Genomic DNA, 21,842 nt, shown 5'->3' with positions numbered 1-21,842 from the left:
CGGGCAGCCGAATGCCATGGCCCAACCTCACGCGCAAGCCGTGATTTCGCCCTTCGCCACGCCGTACCCACAGCAAGGTGCCGTGAACAGGGCAGGGGGTGAAAAGGGGCTACCCTGAGGGCCCCTTTGAATCGTAGGAATGAAAAAACAGAGGAATAGGAAAAACACAGAATTCTGATAGGAATACAATTGTAAAACAGAGAATTGCAAAACACAGGAAAAACACAGGAATGGCCGTTTGATTGGACCACAGGAAAAACGCAGGAATCAGATGAGAGAGATAGACTCAGAGGAAATGTTCCAAGAGGTTAGACCTCTTGCTAACTTTCCTCCAAAATGTGCATAGGATTACCCATTCCATAGGAATTTTAAAGGATTGGATAGGATTCAATCCTTTGTCTCAAAGGCCTTCATAGGATTTTTTTCCATAGGATTGAAATCCTCCAAAATTCCTACATTTTTCCTACAAATCAAAGGGGCCCTGAGTGTGGGAATCAAGACCCATCCAATCCCGCCCCAGTTCAAGTTCCCGCCCATCCCATGCTACTCAAGCGAAACTAACCCAAAGGAATTCCTCTCCATTTATGAGTCCGCGATCGAAGCGGCTCACGGCGACGAAAATACCAAGACAAAGATAATACATCTCGCTCTAGACGGCATCGCCCGTTCTTGGTATTTCAATTTGCCAGCCAATTGCATTTACTCATGGGAGCAATTGCGCGACGTCTTTGTTCTTAACTTTCGAGGCACCTATGAGGAGCCAAAGACGCAGCAATATCTACTCGGCATTCACCAGAGGCCGGGGGAGTCGATAAGAGAGTACATGCTTCGCTTCTCGCAAGCTCGGTGCCAAGTGCAAGACATAACCGAGGCGTCTGTCATAAACGTCGCTTCGGCCGGGCTACTTAAGGGCGAACTCACAAGAAAAATCGCCAACAAGGAGACACAGACGCTTGAGCATTTACTTCGCATCATTGACGGGTTTGCAAGGGGCGAAGACGATTCCAAGCGGCGCCAAGCAATACAAGCTGAGTACGATAAGGCTTCCGTCGCCGCCGCCCAAGCCCAAGCACAATCTCAGGTTGCCGAACCACCTTCTCTCGCTGTTCGCCAAGGGGCCGACATGTTCCGACCCAACGAAAAGCACACGAAGTGACAATGCAAAAATAGCGAAAAGGAAATAAAACGCACCTTTATTGATTTTGAATAAAAATGTATCGAAGAATACAAACCCGTCACAATGGTACAAGTGAAAAGAAAAGAGCAATGGCGTTACAGCCTAGCTTACAGATAAATTACATCTTCGCCCCTGCGATCATTCTTTCTCACTAAGGAATGATCAGGCGAACTAGGTTCGTCATCGCTACTAATATCATACACAACCATAAGAGGAGAAGGGGGCAAAACACAGACTAGACTGTAACGACGTTGGGAGATCGCCTCCTGCCGATCAGTCTTCCGATAGTTTCGCCAAAAGCGAGCCATATCCTCCAAACGTCTTGAATGAACAAGATCTTAGTCTTCTAAGGTTCGCCCGGGGTGCGCCCACAGCCACCCGGCAACCTTAAAAACCTTATAGCTGCGGCCGTTTATCACCATTTCGCGATAAACAGGCCGAAATGGGCATCGCACCTTCGGCAAATCCTTCAGTGCCACAAATTTCTCGTTTTGGCTTCGCCAACTCCCAGAAGGGGGCCGAATGCACAACTTTCGGCGAACACCTTGACAGACAGTGCAAAAAGGGCAAAAGACGATTTTCATAGTAAGAATAGGCGAAAAAAAGAGAAAGTATTGCATAATGTGAAATGGGCGTAATCATAATACGCCAAAGACTTCAACCACAAAAAAAAGGTGGCTAAAAGTGAGTCGTACATTCCAAATATCCAAGGGGCCCTTTTTCGGCTACAATAAGGGGGGTTAGCGGTGGCTTGCCGAATATACATCGTTCGCCACTCCCGGCAAACACAAAAGAAGAAGGGAAACTACAAAAATCTAAGGAAAGGGCAGAGAGCCTCACACCTCTGGGTGATCCTGGGCATCGCCTCCACCCGCTTCAGCTGCCGCGTCCTCTTCTTCGCACCGGTCTGCCGTCTCTGCCTTCGCCAGTTGCTCCAAAAGGCGCGCCTTGGCAGTGGACCGGCCGTCCTTCTGCCAGAACTGTTTTCGCCACGCGCGAAGAGCGGGCGAAATGTTCTGCGCACTGATCTCCCAATCCCCCTTCGCATAGTTAGGGAACTCGTCGACGTGCTCGCAGTCGAACTGTTGCATAAGGCCCATGGTAAAGGCCGCCGATACGCGCGCACAACAATCACCGTACGCAGTGGCGCAGTCCGAAACAGAACCACCAGCCTGTTGGGTCCACTCGGAGAAGTCGAAGGCCGAGGCATCTTCGACAGGGATCCCTCGCACCTTTGCACCCATGTCAGTAAGGGCGAGGCGGAGAGTTTGGCACGCCGTTCTCGCGGATTCGGTGGTTTTCGCCATCTCCCGCAAAAACCGCTGCGACTCCTCCACAGCGCTCGCTTCAGCCTTGCTGACCTTCAGGCGAAGAGCCTCCATCTTCGGCTCAGTGAGGTTATAATAATCGGTCAGCACGGCGGAATGAGCCTTTTCTTTCTCCAGCTCGGCCTTGAGGCGATCAACCTCAGCCCTCGCCTCTTTTCCTTTCTCCAACTCGGATTAGAGCTGCTTGTTTTCGGCTTTCGCCTCTTTCAAGGTGTTGGCGAGGGCTTCCATCTCCAAGTTCTTGCGGCCTATTTTGTCGTCCTTGGCCCGAAGACGGTTCTTAAATCCGTCAAGACAGGCCCGCAAGGATCTGGATGCAAGATAGGAGCAGGCGGAGAGACCAAATGTTAGTTATGGGACATGAAAAAAAAGAAGAGGAAAATCAAGAAGAGAGAAAAAGCATACCAGAACCGCCAAGCTTTTAATAGCAGAACACCACTCATCGAACTCATTCAATTCGGTGAATAGGCTCAGGGTGCTGGCAGGTAAGGCAAGATTGCTTACTCCCTCGACAAAGGGAATAAGGTCTGCCCGGGTCTCGAAATCGCTAGGGGCGAAGTGGGGCGCCGCAAGGGAATATTCCGAGGTAGAAGTTTTGACGGCCGCACCCTTCCCCTTCGCATTGACTAGCGGTGAAATAACTGGCTGACGTCGAGGGCTACCGAAGACCCTCGCCGCAGCTGTCACGATACGCTCTGCGGAGGCTGAAGCCCCGGCGGCGGCGCTACCGCCTGCCCCATCAGCGCCGAGTGAAAGAATGGGGGTGGTCGAAAGGTCCAGGCTGCGGCCAGCGGGCGAAGTCGGAGTCTCGTCAGAGGACTCGTCGTCGCTGAAAATGCGAGCGGCATCGACGAGTCCTTTCTTTTTGGAGATCTTTTTGACCGGACCTCCCTTCGCTGCCTTGCCTGCCGAAAACGCAACTAGCAGCTTCGCCCCCTCCAAATCCTTTCGACAAAGGGGGGAGCTGTTCGACTCCACCCCGGTCTCGTTGTGACCTGGACTTGGAGTAAGAGTATAGCCAGGGGTGTCGACGCGGTTTTCAACAGCCTCATCCGCGGCCTTTTCGGCCATGACCTCCGCCCCTCTTCTTCCTCTCCTTCCTCCTCACCGTCACGCTCTTCGACATCGTCCTCGTCATCGGCGTCGGAATCGGAGGAAGCAGGAACCCTTCGCTTCCTAGGTGCAAGCTTCACTTGTCCGCGTGTTCGCTTTCTCGAAGGCCCTGCATCGTCGTCGGCTTTGTGGGGGTTCGCTCGGGGAGGCAATTCGCCGTTGTAAACCCGGTTCGCCCGGCCAGCTGCTTGTCGTGTCAGCAACTGGCTATACTCGACGACTGACATGTCGCCGATCATCCTGCGGGCTTCGGCGTCAGCCTGGTCGAGGGTCAACACTGCAAAAATAAAGGGTGTAGCTTCATTAAGCGTCGAACAAAACAAAATAACAAAGCGCAGGAGTGCATAGCGAAAGAGCAGTCTTACCGTTCGTTCCCTCAGGGATAACCAACTCAGCAAACCGTCAACCTCTTCGCCATGATCAACTGCGACTTGCCATGACTAGGAGAGGGGAAAGATGCGAAGCATGCAGAATTCCTCCACCAAGTCGCGACAGCTAAGGCGAGAGCAAACCTTACGCAGCAGAGCGAACCGCGCCTCCATAGCGCCGCCCACGGCGATCTTGGGTTTTCGGTTCGGCGCAATCGCCCTGCGCCGGCACCGGAGGGCCTTCACTGAGTCAGAACCAGCCTTGAAGGGGATGGTGTGGCAAAACCACCACGCCATCCAATGGCGGTCCCACTTCGACATGGCGGCGTTCACCGGTCAGAGGTCGGACCGCTCGGTGCGAACATTAAAGTTCACACTCCCAAACACTGTTTTCTTCGTTCCAGCCGGGATAATCACCGTCTTTGAATTCACGGTGGTGAAAAATATGGCACCGAAGAGTTCGGCACTAGGCTCAAACCCGGAAGTCCGGCACGCCCAGTCGAAGATAGCGATCCGGACCAGCGCCGACGGGCTCAACTGTGGGAGCTCCACCTAGAAAAGGCGAAGGATCTCCGGCAACAACGCGTTGCACAGAAACTGGAGCCCCGCCTCAAAAAACACGGCGAACACCACTGTCCAGTTGTCGACAGGCTTCGGCACAACAGCTTTCCCCGGGGCGAAAGCCTGCCCTTCGACTAACGCCCCAAAGCTAACCAACTTTGCCAACTCGCCGTCGTCTATGAGTGAAATCCCTAAGTAGGCGGTGGTGTCGTCGTCAATCCGGCCGGGGTCGGGCCCTTTCGCCGAAGAAGGGTTAGGCTTGCGGGGAGCCATGACGAAGGATATATGCAGTGACGAAGGATATATGCAGTGGCGAAGGGTGTGTGCAGTGGCGAACGAAGGGGGCGAGCGAAGGGTCTAAAGGGCCAAGGGGTGCCATAAAAGCAAGAACGGAGGAAGAGCGCGTGAGCGGTGAAAGTGACAAGTCTGGTGGTGAAAAGGGAACGGGGGGAGAATATATAGACCACCCAGGCGACGTTTCGCCTACCCACAAGTAATAAAGCGCCACGTGTCGCGAGGGTAGGCGAAACGGTAGATTCCCATCGACCGAGTTGCACAGTAAAAAGCCCACAAAGGGAGGGCCCATTACTATTCCTTTCGGCCCGGGAAAAATAAAAATAATATACCACCGTCCGCAGGAGGCGAAGAGCGGCAAAACAATACCAGCCGCACAGACAACAAACTCTATTTGCAGGAACAATGTAGATTTCGGCAGGAGCATCGGTCGAAAGGGGGCGCCACATACCATACCACATGATTTGCACGGTCTCGGCCGAAGCTCCAATCTCACCCTTGCCCATGAGGGGCTTGTTGGCGGTATGGCATGACGCCCTTCGACCAAACCTGCCGAAACCATGCGAAAAGTGGGGATTCAAGCCCGAGACGTCAAGGTTAGTCAGGGCGAAGTCCCCCCAAAGCGAAGACTATGGAACAAGGAGAGGCGAAGGATGCAGGGCGAAGAGTATATGCCGAAGGGAGACGACTTCGCCATAGCAAGTTCGCCCTCGCGAGGACCGAAGAAGCCTTTCCGGCCCATCAAGCCCAGGGGCTATTAGGCCGACGATCGCCCGATGGCCCATCAGGGGCCCATGAACCACAATTACACTGTGTACCCATGTAAATGTCCCTTTCTAAGGGCAACCATGTAAATTCCCCCGTATAACCAAAACCCTAGTAGTAAGAATCTGTAATGGCGGCTATAAATAGTCTCATAGGGTCATGTAATAGGGGGATCGGAAGAAATATTCTCAAATTAGTACACTTTACTTCTTTTCCAACCACTGTTGAGTGACCACGTCTTTCGACGAATGTGGTTGTCGTTTCGACAATATATATATATATATATACATATGTATATATATATATATACATATGTATACATATGTATATATATATATATACTTATATATATATATATATATATATATATATATATATATATATATATATATATATATATATATATATATATATATAAATATATATATATATATATATATACATACACACATATATATATATATATACACATATATATATATATACACATATGTGTATATATACACACATATATATATATGTATGTATGTATGTATATATATATATATATATATATATATATATATATATATATATATATATATATATATATTTATGTATATATATATATATTTATGTATATATATATATATTTATGTATATATATATATATGTATATATATATATATATATATATATATATATGTATATATATTTATGTATATATGTATATATATGTATATATGTATATATATGTATGTATATATATATATATATATATATATATCTTTATCTTTATCTCTACTACTTAAAAAATAAGAGATGTTTCCATCGTCCGTCAAAAAAACCAGACGAAAAAAACCGAGTGAAAAAAACCGGAATAAGAAAAGAAAAAACAAACATAAAAAAACGCAAAAAAACAAATATGTCTGATAAAAAAACCCAGGCAAAAAAAACTCTTAAAAAATAAGAGGTGTTTCCATCGTCCATCAAAAAAACCGGACGAAAAAAAGGGAAAAAGAAAAGAAAAACCAAAAGATAAAAAAACAGGCAAAAAAAAGAAAAAAAGAAATATGTCCGATAATAAAACCCGGGCCAAAAAAAACCAGAAAAAGAAAAGAAAAACCAAATCTGTCCGATCCAAAAAAAAAAGGCGAAAATAAGGGAAAAGAAAAATGAATCCGACTCCGTCAACGCGGTAAAAAAAAGGCAAAAAAAAATTAAAAAAAAATCTCTCCGATTCTCTATCTCTATCTCTATCTCTATCTCTTTTTTTAAAAAAAAATAGATGCTTCCTTCATCCGTAAAAAAAGATAGCGAAAAAAATAAAATAAAAAAGTCCAACTCATATATCCGATTCCCTCTTACAAACAAAAAAAAAAGTCCAACTCTAGATTGGTGAAAAAAATTGATGCGCCGGATTGAAGATCTGTTTGCAAAAACAGAACCTCCAGGTCGACGAGAGCATTCCATTTTTATATGTTTTTAATTTTTGAGTTTGTACTTTTGCATTTGAGTCCCTGTAATTTTTATATTTACATTTGAGTCCCTAAAATCTTGCAATAAGGTATTTGAGGTTGTTTTTGTTAAAAAAATAATATAAGAGAGAGAACAAAGGCAGAAAGGTGCATAAAAAGAAAAAGAAAAGCCGCACAAAAAAGAAAATAAAGAAAAACAACAACAACAAAAGTCTTTTTCCCCTAAGTGGTGAAAAAAAATGTAGATCCGAACGGAAAAAAAAATCTGATTCATATAAAAGGCAAAAAAAAAGTGATGAAAAAAAAAGGCTAGATCCGATTCCTTTAAAAACGGAAAAAAAGTCTGATTCCTATAAAGGCGAAAAAAATCTGAAAAAACATCTAAAAAAGTTCGTCCGATTCCTTAAGAAAGTGGTGAAACAAAATCCGATTTCTAACTGTCGACGTTTGATGTCGCGATTCCGGTATTTGCATAGTATGGGGATCACTGGTACTAGGATATATGTGAGACTGAGGTAAAAGAGACGGAGGCGAGGATTTTTATACCCTACATCCTGTTGGCCGAAACCGGTCGTTGCTCTTATTCATCATAATCACACCAGTACAATATTTGGGGTAGCCTATCTAACTGTTGTCGACATGACGGTTCGAAGGTCTGACTCGTAGTCGACAGCAGGGTAGCCTTCCTCCTCGAATGTGTGCCCGGCGAGATCAAAGATAACGCTTTCGTCTCTCCTGACAGTATCCGGAGACACCGTAGGGGACTAGCCATGCTTATCCCTGAAGTCGATATCCGACGGCTTGTCTTGGCGTATATTGGCTTGTATGTTGATCTTCTGTCTTGATCTATTGTTCCGTATCTTCTATGGTTGTGGTGGGTGTGTCCCCTTTCCTCCTAGGGGGCCTTGTATTTATACTCATAGGTATCCCCTTGTCCAAGTAGAACTAGGGAAACCAATATGGATAGAATCCGAGTAGTCCTTGTCGTTTTCATGTAGAACTCTAGTTGTCTTTCCTTATCCGGAACTCCTCCTATATCCATAGGTTATTTTCGTATAGGACATGGTATGTGGTGGGTCCTACCGAGATTTAGTCAACTACTATTAGGTATATGGTATCCATAACCCTGACACTAACCAGTATATATCTCTTCTCTATCTCTAATCTAATCTAACTATTTAAAAAAAGAAAATACACGAGAAAATAAAACGGTTCAAAAAAACGCGTGAGGCAAAAGTTAGAAAAAAGCGCAAAAAACATGCTAAAAACGTTTTCCATCTTCAATAAAAAACTAAAAAAACACGCAGGAAAAAATATTTCCATCGTCGGTAAAATATTTTAAAAAAAACATGCGAGGAAAAAACTGTGAGGATTAGAGGGACGATCTTGACGGCGCAGTCAAGATCGTCCCTCTAACCAGCTTCTACCTTGACAAGACCGTCAAGATCGGGGCAATGCTAGGCAGCAAATAGGAATCAAGCTCATCACATTCCTCTAAGACAATGCAGACGTGTTCGCTTGGCAACGGTCAGACATACCGGGAGTCCCCAGGGAGGTGATTGAGCACAAACTCATGGTGCGACCCGATGCCAAGCCAATTAAGCAAAAACTGCGGAGATTCGCACCCGATCGGAAACAGGCCATACGAGAAGAGCTCGACAAACTTCTCAAAGCTGGCTTCATCAAAGAAGTTCTCCATCCAGAGTGGCTCGCTAACCCAGTCATGGTGTGCAAAGCCAATGGAAAAGTGGAGAATGTGTGTGGACTTCACCGATCTCAACAAGGTGTTCCCTAAGGATCACTTTCCTCTAGCCTGAATAGACCAACTGGTGGACTCAACAGACGGTTGCGAGTTGTTGAGTTTCCTCGATGCTTACTCCGGCTACCACCAGATCAGTATGGCTAAAGAGGACGAGAAAAGACAACATTAATCACGCCCTCCGGTGTATTCTGCTATTCCAAGATGTCGTTCAGATTGATCAGCGCGGGCAATACATATTAGCGCGAGATCCAGGGAGCTCTTGGTGATCAGATCGGACAAAACGTTGAGGCATACATCGACGATGTTGTCGTCAAGACAAAGACGGGAGACACACTGATGGATGACCTAGAGGAAATGTTCAACAATCTCCGACGACATCAGCTGAAGCTAAAGCCGGAGAATTGCACATTTGGAGTACCCTCAGGAAAGCTACTCGGTTTTCTAGTCTCCGGACGAGGAATCGAAGCCAACCCTGAGAAAAATTAAGGCCATTGTTGGTATTTCTTAACGATATTACTAGAATATAATTCTCAGCAATAGCGCAGAAACATATGGTTACAGATTCCATTCTCAAGCATACGGATATACCATTATATCATTTCACCCGAGAGTATTCCAAGGGTATCGTATTTGTTTAATACCGTGGGAAGATCATAGAGAGAACCAAGCTAATATTTATATGTTACTTGTAATAATCAAATTCTAAGTAGGGGTTAGTTCAATTCAAAGGGTAGGGTGACACAAAGCTGAAGCATTCACTATTCTCATACATACTAATTCTAGGCTAAGTGGAAAGAATGAAAAAAGAATCAATTCCTATACTTCTAATATACATACATACACTTTAGTCAATATTATCTACTATATAATTATATAGCCAATAACCCCTTACGTGATACTTCAGGCACTGAGAACCCGCTGTTCCCAGATGTCGCTCTACTACATACCCGGACATGGAGGACTTAAGTACTCTTAAGGGCTGTCACCACCTCTATATCCACCTCAAACATAATGTGGGATACGCAACAATTACTGAATATTAATTACCTAAACACCACGTCTAATCAATTAATAATAACTATTATAGTATTTATAACTCACTAAAGTAATCACTATATTTTAGTTGATTATAGTGAACAATAATCGCGTATGCTGATTAGGAACTAACCAAGAGGTAATTCTCACAAGTAAATCTAAATTACTCAGAAAGATATTTCTATTGAAAACAGAGTAATTAACAGAATAAAAGAAATATGACATAATTACCGACAACTATGGAATTCCTCCGACTTCTTCTACTCTACTCTCTTCATCTCTTCATATTTCTAGTATACAAAGTGGTACAATATAGCCTCTTATAATTCAGCTCAAGCTTGGAAGTGTGTGTTGAGAGTGAAGGAGTGGAGCTCTTAAATAGGCAGGTAATGATGGTTGTGGAACGGGAAATGTCCGAAGTGCCCTCCAACCGCCATCAGGAATGCATCTGGGATGTCCATGCCAAACCACAGGATCAACGGTGGAGATCCTGGTTCGGCCAAACCTGGGCTAGCCCACTTGGCCCCCAGCTTTGGCCGGTGGTCTCCTCCTGTTCTGCCACATCTAATTCTATGAGTTTTGGGCTGATTTTTTGGGAGTTTAAGAGCCCATTCTTGAATGGATGGATTCCCTCTTCACTTTAATCTGAATTTCCTCCCAACTTCGGTGGTCTATGACCTGCATCAAATAAACACCAACATTTGTAGAATATTTTAAAAATAAACCCTATCACTATGTTGGTTGTTTTATTATCTAAGTTTTATGTAGATGTTGGCGGTATAAAATTTGCATTTAACAGCTGCCAACAAAACCCCCACACTTAGCTCTTTACTCATCCCTAAGTAAAGGTTAAGAATAAGGCTCCGTTTGACAGCGGCAGTTCGGAACCTGGGGTTGGGGTAGGGAACCAGTGGCACTGTTCATATACCGTAGCACATACTGTAGATTGATGTGAGGACGCACGCACGTGACGGCACCGTTTCGACCACTGACAATTTCTGTCAAACGCATCGTGAGACATTGCCGTCGTGAGGAGTCCTGCTCGGACTCTGAGATGGGAAAAAAAATCAGCTTGTGCAAGCCGTCATGTGGCAGTAGTTTAGGGTGATATTTTGTTACACGTTTTGAAGAAAAAAACATATGAGCAGTAATATTGGAAAATTAAAATAGAGCATCAGCTTGTGCAAGGCTTTTTTAACGTTCGTCGATCTGGTAAATAAATTGAAAAATATTTGGTGATTATATTTGACTACATTTTTTACATCTTTCCACTATGCTTATTTATTTTATATGGCACGTGTAAGCATGTTTATTAAATTTGTACAAGGCACATGTATTTCATTTTTATTGTGAACCGGGAATTATTATAGTTCAACCGGGTAACTCTTTTTGTATTTGAATGGCCACATATTTCTTTTAGTTGTTCAATTTAATTAATTCATTCCGGACACATGCCAAATCGCTTTCAACATATTCCGATAACACGTGGGAAAAAACATAGCACATAATGGAGATGACTCAGTTGAAACATGATTGTACATAAACAGATAACGATAAAAGAAATACAAACACTCTAATTTAATAAATAACAGATACTGGTCTGAATGGAGATGACATGCGCGGCTCATATCACCTACCGATAGTGATTGTAGACAGCATCAGCAATGCAGTCACGCAATGCGCTCATAGCTTGCTCGCTATTTGTTGCGTAGTACATATGAATGAAGTATGGATGCTCCTGTACAATGGGATTACCGTTGTACAGAGGATGATTATGCCGGTAGTTCACATCGCGACTATCCTTCTTGAAATTGTGTAAAGCAAAAGCTGCTTGTATGATGCGTGTGTGAACTAGATCGTCGTCGTTTTGTGGTATTTCTTTGAGGATTTTCCATTGTTTTTTAATGATCCCAAATGTTGTTTCAATAATACTTCACAATGAGGAGTGTCGATGGTTAAATGTCTCTTCCTGTCCAACTGGTTGCGGTGCACGGACTCCACCAAGAACATCCCTGTGGTACCGTACATGTGGGTACGGTGTCAAAAAACCCATTCTACTAGGAAATCCATAGTCCGCAAGTAAATACTTTCCTGCAAAACATATGATAAACATGATCGCATAAATGCTCAATTATTAGGAGTGGAAATAAATGCTCTCTTATTTCAAAATTTTGGATACTCACTTTGCGATAACCTGGGGAAATTGTCTAGATAATATTGTATTGCTTGATTCAAAACCCTTTGATCGTGCACTGAGCCTGGCCATCCAGCATCAAGGAACATAACTCGACCGTCGTGATCACATACAACTAGAACATTTCTCGTCGTCAAGTGGTGTCGGTTCCTGTTGTCGATAGATGTGGCTACTGATGCCACGATGGACACATGCGTGCCATCCACAGCACCAACTGACTCATAGAATGGTCAGAATTTGTTCCCTTCAAGCAGCCTAGGATGAGTGTACGTGAAGTTGGGATCAACAGGCTTCAATATATTCCTAGACAACGCGTGCATAGTGTTCAACACTCGGTTAAAATAGAGCGAGACTGTTGAGCTCGAGCGGACCCACCGGTTGTTGGTGTCTCTGTTTGGACGATTTCCTGCCATATATACAAGAACATCCCAAGTGCCTCAATACCACATACCTCCCATGATCCGTGAAGGTGGTATTTACTACTCAGGAGATCATGTAAACTATGTATCTGCTCAGCCTTCAATCGGAACATGGCCTTGCATTGCCTCGGATTCGCCATCGTCTCCAGCATCCAACTAATACCAGTCTGAACCGGAACTCGTCGTGCAGCTCTCTGATTGAGCTCAAGACTGCAGGCTAGCACGTTGATTATGGCATCATCCTCCTCGCTCCAATCTTGCTCTCCTGTGCCGTGTGAATTCCAATCATCGTTACTCATCGCCGTTGGCCTTATTATCAACAGCAAAGATTACAATACATTGAAGCATGCACAAATATTATATTAAATCAAACATATTTAATTACCTAGAAAATTGTATTTAATTCATACAAAGTTAATAGTAGCACATACTCACGTGCACTCACTACTTACGAAATGGTAGCATGCAAAGTTGAACTTACTGAACACATGCTTATTTAAAGTAAACACTCAACATGCAACATTATTACACTCAACACATTGAAATTAAATGTCCACTGCCATGAGCACTACATGCCACACCTAACGAACCAAGTCCTGGAGCACTAGAACCAGCACCACCATGCCAACCTCCAAACCCAGTTGTGCCCTGTGACCATGGTACCGCTGGCAACGATTGGGCCATCATCAAGATGTACACAGAACGAGCTTCAGCGGTCGGGAGTTTCATGAAGCACGAGCAGTAGTGCGGATAGGTGAACACTCGAACCGCAGCGTGCCAAACCGGTCCGGGAACAGGGTGACCATCAGCTTCCACCAACTCCATGCAAGCCTCTGAACCTTTAGACTTCGCCTCAACCTTCGCCCTAGCCAGGCGCTCCATCGACTCCATCCATAGTGATACAAGCCTTTCAAGGGCTTCCCCGGCGGAGTTGCCGCGGGACTTCTTTGAACACCCCTCTGAGGCAGCAGTAGAAGTGGCAGCCCTTTTTCCCTTACCCCTCACTGCACTCGCTGGTGCGGACGGAGGTGGCAATGGTGGACTGTACGCTGCTGTGAGCTGAGCAATGTCAATGGTTTCTCACTGCTGTTGATCCTGTGTAGGGGCTGGTACTGCTCCGGCGACATCGGAGTGGTTCCCAACAACAGTGCATCCTTTAAAAACCGCGTGGTAAGAATCAATGTATTTTAGAGGATCATTTCTAAAGCAGGCAACGCCTTTATACACCTGCCAAAATTAATCAAGTATGGGCTGTACATTAGAGGTGTTCCGAAACATATTACCAAAAAATAAAAGGCAAAGTAAAGTATATGTTGTGATGCATTTGTAAAATCAGTAATCAGTATTCAAAATAAAACAAGAAAATTAAATTGAACTATTGGCACAGTCGTTGTGATGCTCCAATCTTTGTGTGTGATAATGGTGGATCTGCTCTAATGGTCATCTTGATGACATAAGTAATCTGAACAAAAACTAATCTTCTACTTATCGTATAGACACATAAATTTATATCGTACTAGTTGCACATACTGTTGTGAAGCCAAAACTAGTAATAGGATTCATTGTTTACTGAATCTGAGATGCTCTTGTTCATATTCTAATGGATGCAAATGCAAAACACAAGAAACCAATTATGCTAGCGCTTACTACAACCTAATGACATAAGGAATACAACTAGTTTTCACCCAGGCTTACTTAATCTGACATGATACTAAGGTACCAGCAAAGGGAATCTTTTCACCCAGGTTTTTAAAACAAGTGCCATTCAGAATCCATCAATTTAGCACTACTAATATTTAGCTCTGGTTATCCATTGCTTGAAAATTTATGTGTCACTTTCTATCTTATACAAGGATAACTATCAACTATGAATCACAGAACATGACGCTGGCCTTGATCCTTTCTACCAAATTGCTTGATTGGTTTCTGGATTGGTTTAACATACATAGATAAAGCCCTCTTCTAATATTTCATAACTGCTGCAGTTCATAAAAAATGGAACTATTGGCACACATATGTGTTGGCATTAGTATGAATTACGGAGAAGTTATGCTATTTGTTGCATTATGAAAAAATGTTCAAGAAGTCACATACTACGTTTTTTGATTTCCACCAGTAGGCGTCGGCAACAATGGCCGATGTTACCGGATCACGACCGAGGCCAGTAGCCTGTCCTTCCAGCCACACCCACATGTTCAACCGCTTGCGACACTCGCCCCAAAAATACTTAACTTGATCCCCGGTTACCCCTTTGCGGCACTTCTCATACATTTTCTTGGCCAAGTTGTCGTAAGCCTAGGCCTTGGGGGTGTTGAAGGTGATGGCGTAAGCTTGAATCTCCTCCAAGCAGCTTTAAGGAACACGCGTGTCTCCAAATCGGTCTAGCGGGATCGGGGGACAGACATCTACCAATCGAAGGAAATGAAAATTGATGCAACAAAAACATAAGCAACAAGCTAGCATTACCTTGGTGGAATCACCGTCGCGGACGATGTCCCAATTCAGCGAACGAACGGCGGTTGCAGGGCTCACTCGGCAAACGAAATCGATGACCGCTTCTGGAGATTTGGCGCACACCATGGTTAGGGCATTGGCAGCATTTAGGACATCGTCGTCGCAACCTTGGCGGTGCTGGCGTTGGAGGTGTTGGAGTCGCAAGAATCCTCACCCGACTCCAGCTTGTGTGCCCGGATACAGGGTGGGAGGTGTATCCAAGGGGATTGAACACGAGCCGGAGAGGATGGGATGGCCAACAGCTCGCGCTCTCGCTTCCGCTTCTTCCCCCTTGTCTCCATCGGCGCACCCACAGGCTCGGCCTCAAATAGAGGGCAGCTGAGCACACCACCAGCTTTGCCTCCTTCTTGCAACGAATCTCGCCACTTCTGTGCCACACGGGATGTACGACCACGCGCGCCAAGGACGATGCGTGCAGCGAGCACGCCGGCCAGCTTGTACCATCTTGGAGGATGACGCGACAGATCAAGAGCACTATGCACTGCTCCGATGCAGCTCGACCGAATCGAGGGAGGACACGACGCTTCCGGCAGCTTTAGGCATGCAGCTACTTGGAAGAGTACCCGCTCTAGCCCTAGGGGAGATTCGTTTGGGGGCAGGAGGGGTTGCAGGCGAGGGGAATCGATTCCTGCCGCCTTGGATTCCTCTGCTCACCTCGACGACCGCCGATTCAGGGGGAGGAAGAAAGGGGATCGAAGGGAGTCGAGAGACTGGTTGGGGGTGGCGTTCTCTCGGATGAAAAACGCGAGGTAGGGGGTGATGGATATTGACGGAAATCGTGGGCCTCCAAAACGGCAACGTGGGAAACAGTTTTCGGTCGAAACAGTGCCGTCACGTGCATGCGTCCTCACGTCAATCTACAGTACATGAACAGTGCCACTAGTTCCCAACCCCAACCCCAGGTTCCCAACTGCCGCTGTTGAACGGAGCCTAACTGTAGAATGAAATCTTCCAAGATATAATTCGAGCACATAAATTATTCAAAACTATACCTGTACCTGTGAACTTTAGCAATGGCTAACTTACCATCTTGGGTAATTGATAAATGGAACTGTCTTGATTCCTGTCCTTCTTACTCCTTCTATCAGACTCCTGGGGTTTTTATAAATTTTTGCAATAGCACAAAGATTTAACTCATCTAGTTAAATCTTGGGTAATCGGTAGAGTTCCCCAAGTCCTCAATAGTAGTAGGTGCACAAAGATTTAAAACATTAAGAACAGCTCGACGGTGCTATTGGGAAGAAGAGGCGCGAGGAGTGCAAGATGGTTGGGCCGGGCCGGCAGGGTGGTCGAACCGACGGTAGACCATAGAGCTTGGACATTTAGCAGTGGTGGAGCCAGCGGCATCCTTAAGCCCGGGCGACTAATAATGTTTTCCGATAATCGATTATTTTTATAGGTGTCGATGGCTATTGGTAGTGGAGACGGCAACGATGGAGCCTGGGCGGTCGCCTGACCTGCCCAGGTGGTTCAACAGACGGATGGTTATTGCAGGAACTTGTGGATGGGTCCAAGAGAAGGACAAGAAGGTTCTACGGTTTGGATAGTTCACAAATGTGAAGGGCGAGTAGACTGGTGACGACAGGTTAGCCAGGTCGCTTATAAAATTATCTGGCGGAGACATGATATATCAGGGACTTGACGAGGAGTTGAGATATATGAAGTTAGACCAGAACTGAAGAAATGATCCTGGACCACAGTGGGGGAAATCGTTGAGGGTGTCAAGAATTTGCAAGGTCTGCATGATGGGGATATATAGAATCTGCGTCACTGAAGAGGAAGAGCAAGCGCTATGGTGGTGTTACTGTGAAAACACGACAGCTTGGGAGATCTGCTTAACTCCAGTATAAGTCCAAGGCTTGCCTCGAGTTCTAATAGCGTGCCAGCTAGTTTGATCATGCAATCAGCAAGGAAACAACAAGCAGGATTAGTCAGCCGATAGCCGATCGGCCAAAAGGCCGATAGCGTATATTTAGTAGTCTTAGCTGATGGAGTTAGACTGAATTGGCTATGGGCTGGATAGATCAGAGAATATAAAACCTTAAATATGCCCTATCGGCTGTAATACTGTCTAGCAAGATTAATAAAGGAATTTAAGACAATATTATGAAAAGAGCTGATATAACAATATTCAAAGCATAAAAGATAATGTCCAGCTAATACTCTTGTACAGATCTATATAGGCAAATCAATCTATAATAATATATCAAGTAGAGATCAATAGTCAATATTGATAGCCCAGCCGATATGACCTAAACTTGAGATATTACTATTAAGTGATCCGTCTATATAGATGGCAAATATACATGGAACAGATAAGGAAACATGCATATTAGGTAAGTTCGGCTGAAACCCCGATATTGCCCATATTATTAGTCAAAATAGGCTAGATATTATGGTTCTAAACACGACTTAGTAAGTTGAATGTACTTATGCAACACTAAGTATGAAAAAAACACAATATCTAGACAATCAAGCCGTTGACTAACTTTTCAGGGTGGTGGATGTCTAAACTAATCTAATCTAGCAAGAGGATTTAGCCGATGCCGGTAGAAACCATAAAGGGAGAAGCAACCGATAGAGCTAAATCGATATGCTGAGACTAGATTAACAGAATGATAGCAATTGTCATGAAACAAGGACTAAAATATCTAAAATGACATAATAGCCCCGATAGCACAAGCTATCGAGACGGGTTACCTCTGCAAAGAGAACTCACCGAAAAAACAAGTAAAAGAAAAGGGTGGCGATACGCCGAAATTAAATTGGAGTTCGTCCTCTATTACAATGCTATGGGATTCATATTTATACCCTGAGTACAAACTTAGTCCATTATGGACACGACTCAAACCTTCCTAAAGCTAAGATATGAACAAGACCATATACAGCGGTCTCTTACCAAAACTATCAAAACCGACATATTAATATATACCATTGCCTTAATTGAGCTTTATCTCTGATTGGCAATGACGGTTAGTCCAATCTAGGCCCATGCCGATCCCAAATAATACCATATCGGCTGCATCGGCCATCAGCCTTATCAACCCTGATCATCATCAACTTATGTATTCCAGCCGATACGATCTCCAACCGATGCGCGAATCCGACTCTGAGTCCAATTCGATTCAACACCAAATTTGTTTCAATCTTCTTCCTTCTTCTCCGTATCTGATGCCAAATTCCGCTGTTAACAGGTGGTAACTTCTTTAGGTGATTCAAGACAACAGTGATTTTTTCAAAGTATCATGGGGTTCAGTCAACAGATGCGAAAAGCGTGGATGTTGGATTTATTAGCTCGGTTCATAAGATGATAAGGAAGAAAGGGTTCTCTTCATGTCTGATGAGTTTGATTTGTTATTTGGTAATGACGCGAGTTATCTGGCCATGAATTAGATAAAATCAAATTTAAGACAAGAGATGAAGGTGAACATGGTTTTCGAGGAGTCTGTGATACGACAGCTAAGGAGGAGTTCAATTTCGCTTGGTAAGACGACTATGAAGATAGGAGCGAAGGTGGAGCATTGTTACAGGTGGAGTCCAGAGGAAGAAGTTACATGGATGAAGTTACATGGATAACAGAGTCTCTGATGAGATGGTGAGTCTGGTGTAGGCTCGTCGGGCGGCTTGTGGTGAAGCTGCAAAAGAAGACAACCCAAGTCTGAAGGACAAGTGGATCGGTAAGGTGATTCTATTACTTCTGGGTGGCGTATATTCGCCAAGGTGGAGTTTGTTAGAATAGGTGTCGAATATACTAGTTCTATTTGGTTACAGTTGAACTTAGAGTTGTAATAGGTGATAAGGGGGTGGAGTTAGAGTCGGACTCTGTAACCCGGCAACTCTTTTAAATAGAGAGGGGGCACCACAATGTAACTATAGCGACTACAATGTAGCATAGACACGCAAGGAGATGATCACAACGAGGCCATGGACTCAGTAGCGGCCAGGAGCTATATATTGGTTAGAGAGGAACGCCCATAATCAGAGCCCCATGGATATAGGCTTCAGCTGAACCTTGTTAATAAATATCGTGTGTTCCTATGTCGTCATCTGGCATATCTTGGGTGATTAATGACTGAAGAGATCAAGAAGTTTAATCATCGTTCCGGTTCCGCTATATCGACTAGCTTTTTAACAGACTCGAAGTATCAAATGTTTAGGTCAAGACTTTTAATATTGTGCAGGACAAGTCTAGGTCGTTTTGCAGTGCACAATTTAATTGGCCTGAGTTAGGCCATGTGTAATTCAGCGTAGTAGTCAGTTTTGTTCAGAAGCTCATCATTTTGGCTGAAGTTTCCTCCTCTTTAATGAGAGAGGGGCCAGCCATGGTAGACCGTCGGACAATATAAATAAATCAACTCTTTGTTAGAGTTCAAACTTTATCTAAAATAAATAAACTTACCTTCTTATTGCCCTTCATCCAATAATCGAGAAATTTTATCAACTTAATAATCTATCCACCAACTAATACTATTTTTCTATTAATATGAGATATTTTAGTCATTTCAACTCAACTAAATATGCATTAGTACGTTAGTACTTACGAGTTGATTTTTTACGTGACAGGAAGTGGTACACCCTATGGCACAACATTGTGGGTATCCTCCCGCATGTATAGCTGGGCCGCACATGCTCTTCTGCCTGGGCCATGGATGTGGACCTGCATGTAGCTAGGCCATGGGTGTGTGGACCTTTGCCCCCGCTACCGCTAGCATGACAAATTTAAAACGAGTGTACTCACTGTCGTATGCTATCTGTATCACTGTAATAAAACGAGTAAAATTATCAAAGTTTTATCTTAGATCATCTTTCGAACTAGTTAATTTTACTCTCTTATACTTTGGACCAACTCAATTCCCTTATCTATCCATATCTAGCCACTTCTTCGATAATGATATGGCTTTGGGCATGGTTGAGGGAGTTTACCTTGTTTGGTTTTTACTTTGTTGAGGATACTTTATTCTATTATCTTAAAAAATGGTCGAGGGAGTTCATCAACGCAATGGACCACTTAAGAGGTCTACATGGGAAAAAATCGATTTTTCTATATGGGCGTCTTATGTAGCCGTATGCGAAAATACCTCTTGATTTTTTCCAGACGTGACAAGTCATGGTCCTTTTGCAACCTATCGAGGGTCTCGCTCACAAAAATCGTTTCGGTTTGTCAAGTCATTAGAGTTCCAATACCATTGGCATTGAGCTCTATACTGAACTAAAACAAAGCGTAGGCCTTTTATAACAACATGGAACGTATAAGTTCAACTCCCCAATCTGCATCTTTTTTTAGTTTTTTTTCCCAATGATTGCTTACTCTTTTTTGTTCCTTTCAAAATTGTCATGTCATGTTTGTTAATTTGTTTTATTTTAGATTTGAAAAAAGGTGAAACGAAGAATAATATATTATTTAAAATTTGTGTTCTTTTCATATTAAAAGATGTATATTATGTGCTCTTTTAAAATTTTCATCAAGGAAAGAAGCATATTAAAAATGTGACATCTTTAAAGGGTTTTTTCCCTCGTGACTACTTACTCTCTCCTTTTTCTTCACAAAAGCACGTACCTTGTTTGTAATAATTTGTTTTCTTTTCAATTTGATAAAATAAACTGAAAATGAAAGTATGTTATATGTTTTTTGGTCAAAATTATGTTCTTTTCGTATCAAAAGAAGTATATTATATATGAAAAAAAAGTATATTGTATTTTTCATCTGAAAAGAACATAAAAATACGAAAAACACATATATTATACTTCTTTTCACATCTTTTCCAAATTCAAAAAAGAAACAATTTTACAAACAAGACATGTCAATAAAAGGTATCAGCAGAGTAAGTAGTCAAGAGAGAGAGAAACGGTGCATTTTTTGAAAAAACTTTCTATAGAAAAGTTATTTTAAAAAATCATATTAATCTATTTTTCAAGTTTAAAATAATTAATACTTAATTAATCACGTTTGCATATTGCGTATCTTCTCAATCTTCTCTATTCTCCTCTTCTCAAACACAAAATGATGCAATGACTAGGACTTGAACCCAACACTCAGACTCAGGATGTGTTGGGTTCAAACTGTGACAAGTCCTACACTCAGGTTGATTAAACTTGTATAATCTTTGACATGGCAAACTGTCACAAGGTGTGGCCGGTAAATGACTTGTGGTTTTTGAATCTCCTAAAGATGAAAGATGAAGATAAAGATTAAGTGTTTCACACAAAATGAGGTGGTAATAACGTGTGATTAATCTGATATTTTAATAATTACAAACTTGAAAAATGGATTAATCTGATATTTTAGAATAACTTTTATATAGAAAGTTTTCGCACGAAACGCACCATTTAACAGTTTGAAAAGCGTACCACGAGTATCTTAAAAGTTTATCTAACTTTTGTTGGAAAAAAGAACAGGGCCTTAGTAGTAAATGCATACGGTTCCATTCAATGACTTGGTAAATAGTGCCACCTCGGATAAGATGTTACCACCATGGTCTGTAGCAACGAGATGTTATACCTCAGCATCACGGACCTTGGCATTGACGTGATGGTTTAGTTTTAAAATAACTTTTTGACACGATATATTTTTTAAATAAGTTTTTTTTAGAAGGTTCAAATTGCCAACATTTCGGACAAAGGAGTATTGTCATAGAGCTTGTAATAATGTTGCGCATGAAACAGCAAGGTGGGACGCTGCTTTGGATTCCTCTGAACCAGCAATTTGGTCAGGGAAATTACATGGTTTTATTTGTAACCTGTTGAACAACATTTTAGGTGTTCCATTGGTGTAATGCAAGTTTCATTTTCTCTTTCTCAATAAAAAAGGCCTTGTCACTAAAGACCAAAATATTGATTTTTTTTTACTCACACTTT

At 43.2% G+C, this 21,842-nt stretch overlaps 1 pseudogene; it reads right to left on the bottom strand.

Annotated features, from left to right (window-relative positions):
* Nucleotides 1-13,004: 13,004 nt before the first annotated feature.
* LOC107280935 (uncharacterized) lies at nucleotides 13,005-14,878 on the bottom strand (annotated as a pseudogene).
* Nucleotides 14,879-21,842: the final 6,964 nt, after the last annotated feature.

Source organism: Oryza sativa, chromosome 5, assembly GCF_034140825.1.
Source record: "Oryza sativa Japonica Group chromosome 5, ASM3414082v1".
NCBI classification, from domain to species: domain Eukaryota; kingdom Viridiplantae; phylum Streptophyta; class Magnoliopsida; order Poales; family Poaceae; genus Oryza; species Oryza sativa.
Note: the sequence above shows the minus strand (reverse complement) of the source record. Positions and strands in the feature narration are given on the sequence as shown.